Raw genomic sequence first — 14,277 nt, forward strand, 5'->3', positions numbered from 1 at the left:
ATCAAGGGGCTGCTCCAAAAACACTCACTGACTGCACGAGGGAAGGAAACAAATGAGTCAGCGGAGGCAGAGGACCACCTGAGGGCTGCGGGCGTGCCACGCAGAGATGGGAAGAGCACATCCCGGCTCCTTGCAGGCCCCTGTGTTTGGGGGGGGGGTGACATTTGGGGGAGGAGATGTGAAGCCAGAGGTTAGACTGGAACTACACCGTTGAGTGTTTAGTAAACTAAACCAGAGGTGGATTTTATTCTGAAAGCAACGGAGATCTGTAAGGGTTTGGGGTGGGAAAGAATCATGGTCAAGTTTGTTTAAGGAAAACACAGCTGGGGCAACCGGAGGGTGGGTGTGAGGAGTCAGGACTGGAGAAGGCGGCTGGTTAGAAGCTCGTTCATTCATTCATTCAACAAATGTTTACTAAGGGCTTAGTGTCTGGCACTCAGGGAGTAAAACAGATACAATCCGGGACCCTGAGGAACTTCTAGAATTTGACCGTGTAACTGCTGTGCTTATGTGGAGTTCACCTTCTTCTTGGGGACAGGAGGTGCACACAAACACATAAATACATAAAGTGTTAGCATTAATAAGTACAAAGAAGGAGATAGCATGAGGTAAGGGGGCAGGAGAGAGAGAGGGGAGCAGGGGCTATTTTAGGTCGGATGAGCGGGGGAGATGGCTCTGAGAAGGTGACATTTGAGCAGGGACCGGAAGGGGGTGAGGGCTGTTTAGAGGAAGAGCTGTCCAAACAGGGGAAGCTGCCAGTGCAAAGGCCCTGAGGGGAATCGTACCATTTGCTCAGATGGGGAAAGACTTGCGGGAAGTCAATGATTTCTATTTTGGACGTGCTGCATTGAGGTGCCTTCAGGACAGCCAGGGATGGGGACCAGAAAACAAGATCGATCTGGGCAAAGATAGGGATTAGAGAGAATGGAACCCTGGGAACAGGCGCCGGAGGATGGAGAGGAGGGGTTGGGGACCACATGACTGTAATGGCACCCCCAGAATGGCCCCGGGTCTAGCTGCCCCTCCTCCAGACCCTGCCTGGGCCCACAGCCTCTCCCCACTTGCCAAACTACCCTGCTGCCTGCGAGAGAGTCCGGGAAACAGGCTAGGTTTCTCCATGAGCCCCTGTAGTCCCCGGGGCTCCCCCTGCCCCCCTCCTGGTCATCAGAGCCGACTTGTCCACCTTGAGTGCTTCCTTCCTCTGGCTTGAGGCCAAATCCCCAAGAAACTCTATGGTCCCCTCTGCTAGTACCAGTCCTGGGGAGTGGGGGAGCCTGGACTGAGGGCCTGGAGGGCCACAAACTTCCTAGGTGGCTTCTGAGCCACAGTCTCCCCCTTGTGCTGGGATTTGGGCATCTCCGAAGGACGTTCCGGCCCTAACACGAGCAGAGTCTCTGGGGCCCTCTCATCGGGTGGTTCCGGTGCGCGCGGAGAGCTGTTCAACAACCGGCTCCAGTAGGGAGTGGGGAGCGGTAGCCTTGATTTGTGGCATCTGCCAATCTCCAGGGTGTAAATCCTCCCCTGATGGCCAATCTAAACTTCCAAGGTGAAGTCAACCGGCTGGCAGAAACCCTAAACATTTAACAAGCAGCTCTCGCAAGCGGGCGTGAGCCGACTCTAGCACCTGTGCCAGAGAGATGGAGAGGCACAGAGCCTGGGATGGGGCAGGGGGGTACAAGGAGGGACAAAAGCTGGACTTTGTAGCCTCTCCACCTTTTTCCTCTCAGCACCCCAGTCCTTCCCCAGGGAGGGGCACCTCTGACCTGAACAACTCGTCATCCTTCCCGGGCCCTCTACCCACTGTACTTCCTACTCAAAGGCGCGCTGGTCCCCACAGCCACCCCCGCTTTTCCTGCCTACCCCCAAAGGGGCTCCTTTACTTGGAAACAGAGGGCAGACAGCCACGGGCCACAGCGTCCTGACCCACAGCGAGACCACAGTTGTGGTCCCCGTAGACCAGGGCCCTGGGTGTCGGGCCTACCTCTGCCACCAGCTCCCAGGAGCTCCCTTCCTCTCCTGTCCTCCACTTCCCCCTCTCTACGACAGAAGGCACAGGCTAGTCTCTCCAAAGGCCCCTTCATCCGTGAGTGTCTGCCGTTTCTGTCACTCCTTGCTTCAGCTCCGACGACAGCTCAGAGCCTCCTCTCTCAGACGCGGTTCCTCCCCGGCCACCTAAGACCCTCCCTGCTCCAGCGGCCCCCTACCACCTCTGACTCCCCGGACTCCCTGATAAGGGGCCCAACTAATTACATTAGGATTTCAGGCCAATTAGCAAACAATTACACGGGCAAATTGGTGCCTAATTTGGAGCACTAACAACAGCTCCTTTGGCCGAGGTGAGGTAACTGCAGAGACCGCGGCTCACCAGACCTGGTGGTCCTGTGTGTGCCCTTGCAGGGTGGGGCCCTGCTGCCACCCTGGCCTGGGCCGGTCCACAGTCCTCCTGTAAGGGTCTTTAAGCCACTGTTTGTGCTGACAACCTGGTGTGCCCGGGGCTTTGCTAAGTGCAGGGTAGAGAGGAAGGGAGAGGACATGGCTTCACTGAGGAGGTGAGAGGATCCTGGGAGGCAGGGAAGAGGGAAGACATAGGGGACAGTAATGAAGAGAACAAAAGCTCAGATGCTGGGATGAGTCGTGTGAGCTCGCCACTAACGGAGAAGCCCACTGGGCCAGAGCGCAGGATGGTGGGGGGTGCTGAGGCAGCAGAGGCAGGGAGGTGGGGCCAGACTGGGAGTGCCGCTCTGTCTAGGGAATTGAAACTTTCTCCTGGAGGCCTCAGGAGTGCGAGGCGCTCAGGGTGAGCGGAAGACACTCGCTGAAACTCATCTTGGACTCCTGACCTTGAATCACCAGCAACCCCCTACCCTACCTACGGCTGCCCTGGGGTCCCATCTGGTCTCCCCTCCTAACATCTCTGGAACCCACTGCCCTGTCCAGGACCACGGAGACCACAGCGGTAGCTGCCAGTCCTGCCCCCGACCCTGTCCACATCTCCCCCAAGTGGTCACCCTGAGAAAAACACGCAACTACAGACCTACTTTGTGTAAACCCTCCTTGGCTCCCCATTACTCTCAGGAGGAAGTTAAACTCCCTACCTCAGCATTCACTGTCTTTTACCCTCTGGCCCCTGAAGACCTCCCAGCTCTCCCTGTCTTCCCACCTCCACACCCACCCCGTGCCCAGGGAAGCAGACCCCGGTGCCTAATCGTGCTGGGCTCTGTCTCACACCACCTCTGACTATGCTGTTTCCTCTACCTAGGTTGCTCTTCCAACACCCCTTCCTTGTTAGTAAGTGCCTCCTGCCCGGCCTCTTCCTCTGCTTGCACCTTCAGGAAACTTGGACTGTCTCCCTTCCACTCACTCTTACCCAGGTGTTTCACCTCTCCCGTCAACAAATGAGATAAAACCCCTACTAAGCTAAGGATACCACCTAAAGTAAAGGCAGCTCTGGTGAGGGCAATGGCACAGCAAATTGAACTACAACATGACAGACTGTGGGTAGACTCAAGGAGGAACCTCCTGACCATCAGGGCTCAGCCCCCAAAGTAATCCCCAAAGGAATGACAGGTGGAGAAGGGCGGTGGACTTGGCCTATCGAGGGGAGTCCAAGCAGAGGCCAGAGATGGAACACACACCTTCCCAAAGGCAAGGGGGTGACCTGGCTGACTTTCCTGGGAGCTTGGTTCTCACTTAGGCAGCTGCCACTCCATCTTAAGGCCCATCACTCACATTAATTACCAAGAAAGAGCCGATTTCCCCTCGTTTCCAGACTCCAAATGACAATATCATTAGGCTGGTAATGTGCAGAGAAATTACGCGTGTCTGTCTTGGAGCATGCCCTGAGCCAGGATGAGAGAGGGCACCCCCAGCCAGGGTTCGTCTCCAAGATGTCTCCATGGCAGAGGGCCAACCTAGGAAGAGACGCTGTGCCGCCAGGGCAAAGGTGCCCTCCCTCTCTGTTCAGTGGGCAGCACCAAGGGTAATAAAACCATCGCGGGCAAGGGCGTGGGGGACAGCCCACAGCACGCAAACCCTAGCAGGTGTAAGCAAAGCTGGCAGTTCCCCTCTCAGACTTGCACAAGGACACAAACACCCTGGTCTCAGCTGAACTTGAACTCAGGCCTGTCCGCTGCTACAGCCCTTGCCCATACCCTCTACTCTGAGCTCCCCGCCCACCCCTAGACCAGGAGGCGGCTGGGCACCATGTCGTCTCTGGGAGGGGAGTTGACCATTCCCGCACATTCCTTCCCGCATCAGTAAAACCAGCTCCTCAACTGGGAGCAGACCGCAAACAATAGCCACTGCGCACAGGCCTTCACACACCTCTCTACACTCTTCATGGTGTATAATCCTCACCCGAACCCACTTAACATACGAGGAAACCGAGACCCAAAGAGGCAAAGTAATTTTCATGAGTTCAAGTCTCAGAGCTTGGCTTGACCCCAGGTCTGTCCAACGTCAAAGCTGAGTCTGAAAACAGAGTCTTCAGTCCCATCCGTGCCATCCTCTGGGAACACAGCATCTGTCTCTGCTCTGGACACAAGAATGGAACCCAGACAGGCTCTGCCCTGCAGCGTTGAGGTCGGTGAGAGGGGCAGGGTGTAAGAATATAATTATAGCCCAGTGTGACCCGTGCACGAAATGGGAGAAGAGACACAGAAGTTTACCCTCACCAGCAATCAAGGACGTGCAAATTAAACAACAACATGATGTGGTTTTGCCTACTGAAATTAATACAGTTGCTTTCTTTTTTTTTTAAAGACAGCACCCATGACCGTGAGAACTGAAATTCTGGGGCGCTCTCGGATCCACTGACGGATGGGTAAATTAAGACAATTTTGCTGGAAGGCCACTGGGCCATGATGTCAAGAGCTTTAAAAATACACTGACCCCTTGGTCCTGTTAATCTACTGTTAGGAGTTCAGTCCAAGAAATAACCAAAGATGTTGAAAAAGAACCACACATAAGGATGTTTATTGCCTTTATTTATTAATGTGGAAAATCACAACCAACATAAATGTCCAGCGATAGAGGGTTAGTTAAATAAATTATGACATATCCATATATAATAATATTACACAGCCATTGGAAGTCATGCCCCTGAAGAATTTTTAATAACCTGGGAAAACGCTCACTGTATAATGATAAATGAAACAAAACTATACATGTAGGATGTTCTTAATTATATGAAAAAATATTTAAGTAATTCATTTAAAGAAAGTCTAGAAGGAAATAAACTTAAAGTTAATCTGAGGGCATTGTGAGTGATTCCTTTTGTTTTAATTAATACTTTTATGTTTCTTCTAAATTTTCTGCAAATTTTTTGGAGGAAAGGTCATTAGAAATACATGGAGTGTGTGTGTGTTTCTGTGTGTGTTAGCAGAGGGAGGGGCGTATATCCCAACATGTCTTGAGAACACAGAGGCTCCTAATCCAGCCTGGAGGCAGTCAAGAAAGGCTTCCTGGTGGAGGCGACACCTGTGCTGAGACTCAGAATGAATAAGCTTGACCCAAAGGAGGACTGGTTCTAGTCTAGGAAACAGTATGTGTGACAGGCACAGAGGCAAGAGAGACCCTGACCTCTTCTGGAAACTCGTGGTAGCTTGCGTGGCTGGGCAAAAGGGCAACAGGGAAACCCGGATGGCGAGCGGAGCGGAGCGGAGTGGCCTGGAAGGCCAGGCTGAGGAGCCCATGCTTGGCCCTGAGAACGAAGTGGAGCCTTAACGGTCCTAAGCAGGAGATGTACCAAGTTCCAAGTTATGTTCCAGAAAGGTCATTCTGGCCACAGAACGGAGAGGGGATGGGGCACAGGAGATGACGGGAGGCAAGAAGATGAACCCAGGAACCAGGGGAGAGCGTGCAGAGACTGCTGTGTCTTCTGGTGAGACGGGGTTGGCCTGGGCTGGACAGTGGTGACGGGGAGAGGAGGGGCCAGCTGGAGCAGTGATTAGGAGGAGATTTGACAGGACTTGGTGATTAATTGGAGAGGGGAGGCCGGGTGGGGGAGGGGAGGCTCCAGCTGTGTTGTGGCGACTAGAGCATATGCATACACATGCACAAACTGAGAGATTCAGACTGCAGTTTCCGGAGTGCCAGCACCCCCATCCCACCCCCCCCAAAGGCAGATGTGGGCTTACCTGACACTTGGCTGCAGACTCCAGAAGAAGCTGACCTTGGCCCAGTCACCACCCCTGACCTCTGGCTCCCCCTGGACACCACTGTCCTCTACACTCCCAGCATGCAGCTCCGGAAAATGGGAGCGGGCAGGGTTAGGGCAAAGCCTGCTGGGAGTGGGGAGAGGGAGCAGCGCAGGGGCGGGCAGAGAAAGGCCAGAGCTAGGTCCTCCCTCAGGACACAGATGCACGCTCACACATGGACCTGGACCCATCGAGAGTGAGCACAGTGACCTATGGGGATTCTGAGAGCGTGTCACAGGCAAAGATGTGCACAGAGACACAGCCTGACGAGGGCTGCCAGACACAGGCCTCCACACGCAGCCGGACAGCCCCTAGCACAGTGGGTCCCACACCGGTCTCCCACTCCGGCCACTGTGCTCAGCTGGATCCCCCCAAGGTCCTCCTGGCTGCTCGGCCCCTAGCCCCACACCCACTTCTGCTTCCCCAGGAGGACAGGACCCAGGGCTGGCAGAGGGGCCAGCCGAGGGGACTGGCGGGACTGGCACGGGGACCCGCAGCCAAACTGGGCAGCCGGCAGCCAAGAGGGAGGCCTCTGAGAAGGGGTTGCCAAGGCAACAGGCTTCTGCAGAACCAACCAGGGGCTTAGATTCTCTACTTTTATTTTTAGAAGTTGGGCCTGGGCTGGCTGGGCCAGCCAGTGGGCCAGACTCCCCCAGGCAGTACTTGAGGGCACAGACAACAGCTTCAAGCCCCGCCCCCGGGGCGTTCCGGTGGGCACTGCCTATGTCCAGGCTTCTTCCACGGGCTCCAGCCTTCCTCCCCAGTCATGTCCCGGGTAGGATCTTCCACACCCTCTGTCTCCACACAGACCCAGAGTCCTTCCACCAGCAGTACCCTCTACCCTCCAGGCCCCTGGATTGAGGACCCAGCCAGCCCTCCCTCTGCAGCCTGTTGATGTCCATGGCTTAATTGATGACCTACTAGGGGAAGGGGGGCTATGCCCGATCTGTGTGGTGGTATGTGCGAGGCTTGTGTCTCAATGAGTGTATATGTGTGTGCATCTTAGGGGAGACTCTCACCCTCACAATTCTTGTGCCTGTGACAGCGTGTTTGTGTGAATCCCCTTTCTACAGGGATACAACAGAGCTCTCCCTCTTTCCCAGCCCCACTCACCACCCCCACTGTAACCTCCACCCTTGTCTTGATCTCTTAAAAGTGGGGCGAGGGCAGAGACCTTAAGCCAGAAGTTTGGTGGAGGCCTGGGCCTTGGTGTCCCCCCTGGTCCGGACCCTTCCTGTGTCCGAGCAGCTGGCTCCTGGGAGGGGGAGGTGGCGGAACAGTGGCGGTAAGGACAGAGGAGGACTGCCAGGGGTGTCCAACCTTCTGGCGTCTCTGGGCCACACTGGGAGAAGAGCTGTCTTGGCCACACATTAACTACACTGCGACATGTAATCATAAAAATATTTCACAATGTTTTAAGTAAATTTACAGTTTTGTGTTGGGCTGCATTCGTAGCCATGCTGAGCCACATGGGGCCCGAGGGCCACAGGTGGGACACCCCTGGTAGACAGACCAGGCAGACAGAGACTGGATGGGGCGGGCTCCGGGAAGCTCCTGAGCGAGCAGACTTCATGGTGACTCCTCCAGCTGCTGGGGATTTCTCTGTTAATCTGGGACTGCTCTGTTTGCATCTCATTTGCCTATATTTGCATAACAAGGGCCTGGCTGGCACCAGAGATCAAAATTCCTAGCTTGGGTGATTGTAGGAAAAAGCCTCTGAAGACCGCAGCAGGGATCCTGCGGGAAGGGAAACAGAGGCAGGGAGCTGGATGTGTTGACAGTTGTGGTCCCTGCTAAACCCAGGGAGCCTCCCCTTCTCCCCATCCCTGGCGCAGCAGGGGCGAGCATGTCAGGGGGAATCGGGCAGCAGGGATGCCAAGACTTCGCCCTGGCACCCAGATGGAGCTGGAGAAGAGCGCTGCCATGGGTGGAAGGGGCCTGAAAGTGGTGAGGGCAGAGCTGGGAGTGGGGGTGGGGAAGTAAAGCTCAGCAGCTGCTGCCCCCGTCAAGCCCCTGACCCCTCAGCACCCCCTAGCCCCCTAGCCTGGCTATGCACCGACTCCAGCCGAGTGCGTGGGATCATGTCCTGGACCTGCCACTCACTAGTCCTAACGGTCTCAGACCCAGGCGACCCAGGAGCCTGACCTGGGCCGCCTGCTTCGGAGGACACCACTTTGGGCCTCTTCCGCACGGAGTTCACAGAGCTGCGCCCACCTGCGGCTCCAGCCTCTTTCTGGACCATCCCCCGGCCCAGGACCCTGGAATTCCCTGCACAACCGCCGGGGCCAGCTGCCAGGGACTGGGTGGCCTCTTTCCCATGTCCTTTCTCCTTAAGCTTTAAGTGTGGCAGAAGGGTGGCTGTTTGCCAGGAGTGTGGACCAAGCAGAAACTCAAGTGTTGGGGCATCCACACGCTTGCCTACAATAACCCCTGGAGCCCAGGGATGAAAGGATAGAAGGGGTGGGAGAAGGAGGGGTGCAGTGTGGGTAGAGGGCTAGGGGCTCCTTTTATATTCTTGCCCCAGGCTCTTTAAATACTTGGGTTGGCTCTGATGAGCTATGACCTCGGGCAAGTTATTTAACCCCGCTGTGTGCCCAAGTACTGGTAGGAGTAGCTGCCTCACAGAGTGGTGATGAGGATGAGCCGAGTGCATGCTAAACACCGAGAACAGCATCCGGCACAGAGAAAGAGGTGCCGTTATTACTTATTATTTTGGGATTTGGCCTTCTTCCTCCCTGCTGCACAAGAAGCACCTTATCTTTGGCTTTGAGAGACTGAGGAAAAGGCAGGGAGTGGGGACACACCCTCCACTCCCTCCCACTCCTCCCTCAGAGCCCCCACTCCCCTTTTCTCCTTCCCCAGCTATTGCACCCCCTGGCCAGAGAGCAGCCAGGTTGTTGAACTGAATATACTGATTTGTTTAATGTCCTTGTTGCTGTTGGAATGAATGAATGTATGAATGAATGAATGAAGAATGTCTAACAAAGACTGAATGAATACAAGTCAAACAGAAGGGTGACCAGCAGATGTTTTGGTTTTGGGGCCCCTCTGATCTACCTCCCTGAACCACATCAGCATTTTCTGTTTGCTCTCATTAGAGAGCGGGAGGCAGAGAGGGGTGAGGGCCCCCACTAGGCTGTCTGAAAAGTCAGCCCTGGCGTTGGTGGGAGAGCTCATGCCTGGTGGGGAGATGCTGGTACGTGTGTCAGAGAGGGAGGACCTGCCAGAATCAGGTCCTTTGGTGCCCTGTGGAAGTCTGAGTGTGCATGGGTGTCTCCACGTGAGTCTGAGTGTCCCTGTCTGTGTGTCCCCACTCAGAAGCTTCTTCCTGCCCAATAAGGAGAGGCCCGGGGCATGCTGCTGCATCAGGATCTGGGGTGGGGGATGTTAGTGAGCCTCATCACCCCTCTATTGACACCCCTGCCCCCCTCTGACAGAGCCAGGCCTCCATGTGCGCTCCTGTAAGCTGGAGGGTTAGCTGGTGACCACCTGTCAGCTGGAGGGTTAGCTGGTGACCAAGAGCTCTCACGGGGCCTGGCCGCCTCGGCCACCCGGCCAGGCTAGTGCTGGGGAGGGGGAGAGGCCCTGTCGCAGGATACCCCACTGGGCCCCCAGGCTTGGCACTAGGCTCCTCTCAAGAGTCATGGGTGTACGGACACATGGGAATGCAGGTGTGTGTGTGTCTCACAGCAAGTGTGCTAGGGTGTGTGTGTGTGAGAGAGAGAGAGAGAGAAAGAGAGAGAGATTTTGTGTGTGGGTGGCTAGGTCTGGGGACAGCTGTGGGTAGGGTTTGATGCATTTGTATTCATGACCAACTGTGTTTGTGTGTCTGCATGGCTGTCTCCTGGTGGTCTGGGGTTGCTGTGTAGGACAGTGTATGTCTCAGACTGCGGCGTGAGTGCGTGGGTCTGGGGGTTTTCCGTGGGAGCTCGCAGGGGCGGGGAGGGCTCGGGCCCTGTGGACTGGCGCTGTGGCCTTGAGAGGAAAGTGCCCATTCTCAGTGAATTTCCGCCTCAGCTTTCCACTGGGACAAATTATCCCCAGGTGCATTTCTTTAGAAACGGTTCTCCTCTCTGTCCTGGGGTGAGGCCCCATAGTGCTGAATCCCACTAGAGGGACTGGAAATCCCAGGGAGGGAAACCAAGGCAGCCCAAGGAGTCCTGGAGGATCCCTGACTGTCCTTGAGCCCTGTCTCCTGGAGGTACCCTGTCTCCTGGGTAATTACCCAGATGTGGGCACCGGCACAGCATTGCACATGGACCAGAAGCCCATGTGTGTAGTCACAGATCTTCTGGACACAGGCACATGCACACAAGCCCACATACATACCATGACACACATTCATTCAGAGACACAAATGTACAGGCACATGCCTCTTTACACGCAGGAACATGCTTATACACTGGTAAACACACTCTTGCAAGGACACACATGCTTGAGTGACATGCCTGCAGGTATGCCGTCATGTGTGTTCGCACATGTCCTGTCCCTCCCACCCTCACTCCAGTTCTCAGTCTGACACGCTGCTGCCGTGCTCACCCACTGCAGGTGGCCCTTTGTAAGGTGGCATCAGAGAGGCCAGATGCCGTATGCAGAGGGGGTCCTACGAGTAGGTGACTCTGTGTGTCTGCTTGTCCAAATTTGTTTATGTGGCTGCCACTGTGAGTCTGGCAGCCGGTGCGGCTCTAACTCCGTGTAAAACAGAGCAGTGTCTCTTTGCGACATGGTGGGCATTTTTCTGTACACATTTGTGTGTATTTCTGGCAGGACCTACACGTAGCTGTGTGCACCCGTTTGCACGGATGTGAGAGTGGAAGATAGCACAGAATTTATTTATCAGTACGACTGCATTTTGTGGACTATCCGAGCATGTCAGTGTACGTATGGCCATGTGCACATTTGCATATGTGTGCATTGCTCATGTGTCTATGGCTCTGTGTCTGCAAGTCACCCAGCTGGCTGGCTCCTGCCCGGCAGAGGCTGTGGCCTGGGGTGGGGCCAGGTGGGGCTGCACGGGATCCCTCAACCACTGTCAGTCGTATTTACAGAGCTCAGAGTAGAACGTAATTGCTTCTATTAATCTTTCTCTGGTTGTTAATTGCTCACTTATCGGGTTGTGTATTATGCTGACTGTTGCTCTTAATTCGCCTTCATAGCTGCAGGTGCTCACTGCCTTATTAACTGTTAATCAGCGCCGCTAGGGATAGAGACATAATTGGCCCCCAGAGTGGGACACAAGCAGGCCAGCAGGACACTGCCATGCTCTCAGCTGTCCCTGGAATCCTAAACTATGGAGCACAGGTGGCTAACAGGGAAGGAGCTGGCCCATCGCCACTCACTAGCACACAGTGAGTAGTCCAGCACACAGAAGCAAGAGTCACGACTACGAGGTATGGTCCCCTCCTCCCAGAAGCCAACCAACCAATTAGAATCCAGCTCCTACACTCCCTCTCATCTTCAACAACCTTCCTCTACCCAGGATAGGAGCCAACCTCATTTATTTTAATTATTTGAACCTAACTGAGACCTAAGAGACCAACACTTCCTCCACCTCCCCTCTGATTCTGGCTGTCAAGGCTGTTAAGGTAACAGAGACACCGGAAGAAAGGAGGGCAAGACGGAGATTCTGGCAGAGCAGGAAGGTGAACTCAGACCCTGGAAGGACTTCCTAGCTTTTGAAGAGGCCATCTGGAACAAGGAGAGTCCACATAAGACTAAGAACTTCCAGGAGGAGATCTACTGCTCCATCCCAGCCACCCTCGAGGGGTCTCCTCTCGGCCTCTGCTTTCATAGCCCCCCCCGCCGTGGCACTGCTACATGGCTGCAGAAAGGTAGGCTCTCTGTACTGAGCTGACTTCTGCATTCCCCTGCCCCAAGTCACAGCAGGAGAGTCCCAATTGTCCACAATGTGGCCCTGAGGCCCAGAAAGGGAATGACTCCAGGGTCCCACAGTCCTCTCTGGTAAGGGCTCAGATATGCAGGTCTCCAAGCAAAGTTTCTGCCCTCCTCCTGCCCCCAGACCCTGCTCCAGCCCAGACATCTCAGACCTGGTGGGGACTTTCTCCATCACCACCTTCTTGGCTCTGGTCTTTAAGCCTCTCAACCTCAGCTGCCACAGCTGCAGCTGCCTCAAGCTGCAGACAGGAATGCAAAGTTTCTGGAAAGAGCTGGCCCCAGAGACAGACAAGTGTGTTAAGTGTGTGCACGTGTGGTGGCGGTGGTGAAGAGGTCGGGATGCAGGGGTGAGTAGGGGGGTGGGCCCATGCTTCACCAACCTGGTCTGCAACCTCCAAGAAGGACAAACAAGCAAACCAATAGTCCACATCCTGTGCCTCAACTCCAGTCTGCCCTGACATCTGGAAGTTCATGCTGATGTTTGCTGTCATGTCTTCACCTGCAAAGGTGAAGTTCATTTGCTTCGGTTGGGTCCTGAGAGGAGCTGGGCTCTATGGAGAGAGGGAGGGAGCTACCATCAAAGGCCTACTGTGTGCCAGAGCAGCCATAAGTGTATGCAAAAGTTACATCTCACTGAATGCTCATATAACCTGATGAGTTAGGGATTAGTAACCCTTTTACAGAGAAGGAAATTGAGCCACAAAGAGGGAAACTAAACTTGTCCAAGGTCACACAGCCAGGCCAGGGGCAGAACTGGGATTCCAACCATTGTCTGGGGGGCTGGTTGTCTTTGGTCAGGGGTACCTGGATGGATTCATGCTAATGGTTCAATAAGGCGACCAGGGCCAGGAAGCGGTGATCGCTATTACATTTTGCCCATCCAACCCAAGTCTGGGAACATTAATAAGAAAAACGCTCACGCATGTGCAGCCCACGTGCCCATCAAGCAGGAGGGAAAAAAAAGCAAAGGGATAGTTGCCCAAACTAGTTCCGGGCCCGCCTCTATGTTAATGACATGCAGATATATGTAAATTTGCACAAGCAACAGCTCAAACCTTTGGAAGGAATGGGATGACCTGGAAGTTGCTATGGAAACCCAAAAGCGACACCCCCTCCCACCTCACGGCACAAGCAATTGCAAAGACATGTGTGAAAAGACCCAGGGTTCCGCGCTCAGAGCCCAGAGGATCCCGGAGTCGCAGAGGGTGTGAACCGGAAGGTCCGGCCGAGCCGGCGTACAGCCCATGAGGCTGATGCCTGGAGAAAGTCGCAGGCAGAGCAGCGTCGTGGGGCACCTTCCACTAAAACCGAGGGGAGCTTCGTAGCCCTTCTAGAACCTGGCGACTCCTACTCCGGCCTAGCAACGTGAGCCCCGCCCAGCGTTGCCTAGCAACATCCGTCGAGCCTAGCAACCGCCGGCCTCGCCCCCTAGCAACAGCTTGCCTAATCCACTGTCCCGGCCTCCTCTGCCCAAAGAAAAACGAAGGGCTTGTGGACTAAGTCCAAATGGTAGGGTGGGCGTCATATTGACCAGCCCCCAGCCTCGAGGCAAGACTGACAGATTTCGGGGCCCATCTATAGCCCTCTCCTCACGGAGGGGAAAACTGAAAGGAAGTCCCAGCCCAGAGTACAGAGCCTGTTCTTTCCTGAGTGCCCCGGGGAGGCAGCAAATGCTCTCGGCTCCCTGGAAAAGAGCCCTGCACCTCGAGGGAGGCGGTGCACAGGCGTCTCCTGCTCCAACTGCTCCAGCTTCAACTGCGTTAGGAAAGTGACCCAAATTGCCGACTCGGAATAGAGCCGTAGGTTGCATAGTAATTTGTGTCATTTACATACAGCACAGAGGCTGTGGCGCTCACAAGCTGCTCCGCAGGAAAAGTTCCCGAAGGAGCTCCGAGCCCTCTGCTGGTTCACCTGTCTTTTCCCTTCTCTCAGTCCCACCCCGCACCCCACCCGGCTTGCAATCCCTTTGGCTAAAATCCCACACCTCGCCCCACCCCCAGCTCGGCCTCAAGCCTAGCCAGCCCCGACCTACATCCCAAGGCCGAGGGCCCCCTCTGCTGTCATCCGCGGGTAGGACAGTAGTAGAGCTCATGGGGCCGGAGAAGAGGGACTCCCCCAAACACACACCCAATCCTCCCCAGTCCAGCATGGTCCAGGGTGAGGCTGGTACAAAGGTAGACTTTGA

The sequence above is a fragment of the Phyllostomus hastatus genome, unplaced genomic scaffold (genome assembly GCF_019186645.2).
Source record: "Phyllostomus hastatus isolate PE091 unplaced genomic scaffold, TTU_PhHast_1.1 phas_scaffold_182, whole genome shotgun sequence".
NCBI classification, from domain to species: domain Eukaryota; kingdom Metazoa; phylum Chordata; class Mammalia; order Chiroptera; family Phyllostomidae; genus Phyllostomus; species Phyllostomus hastatus.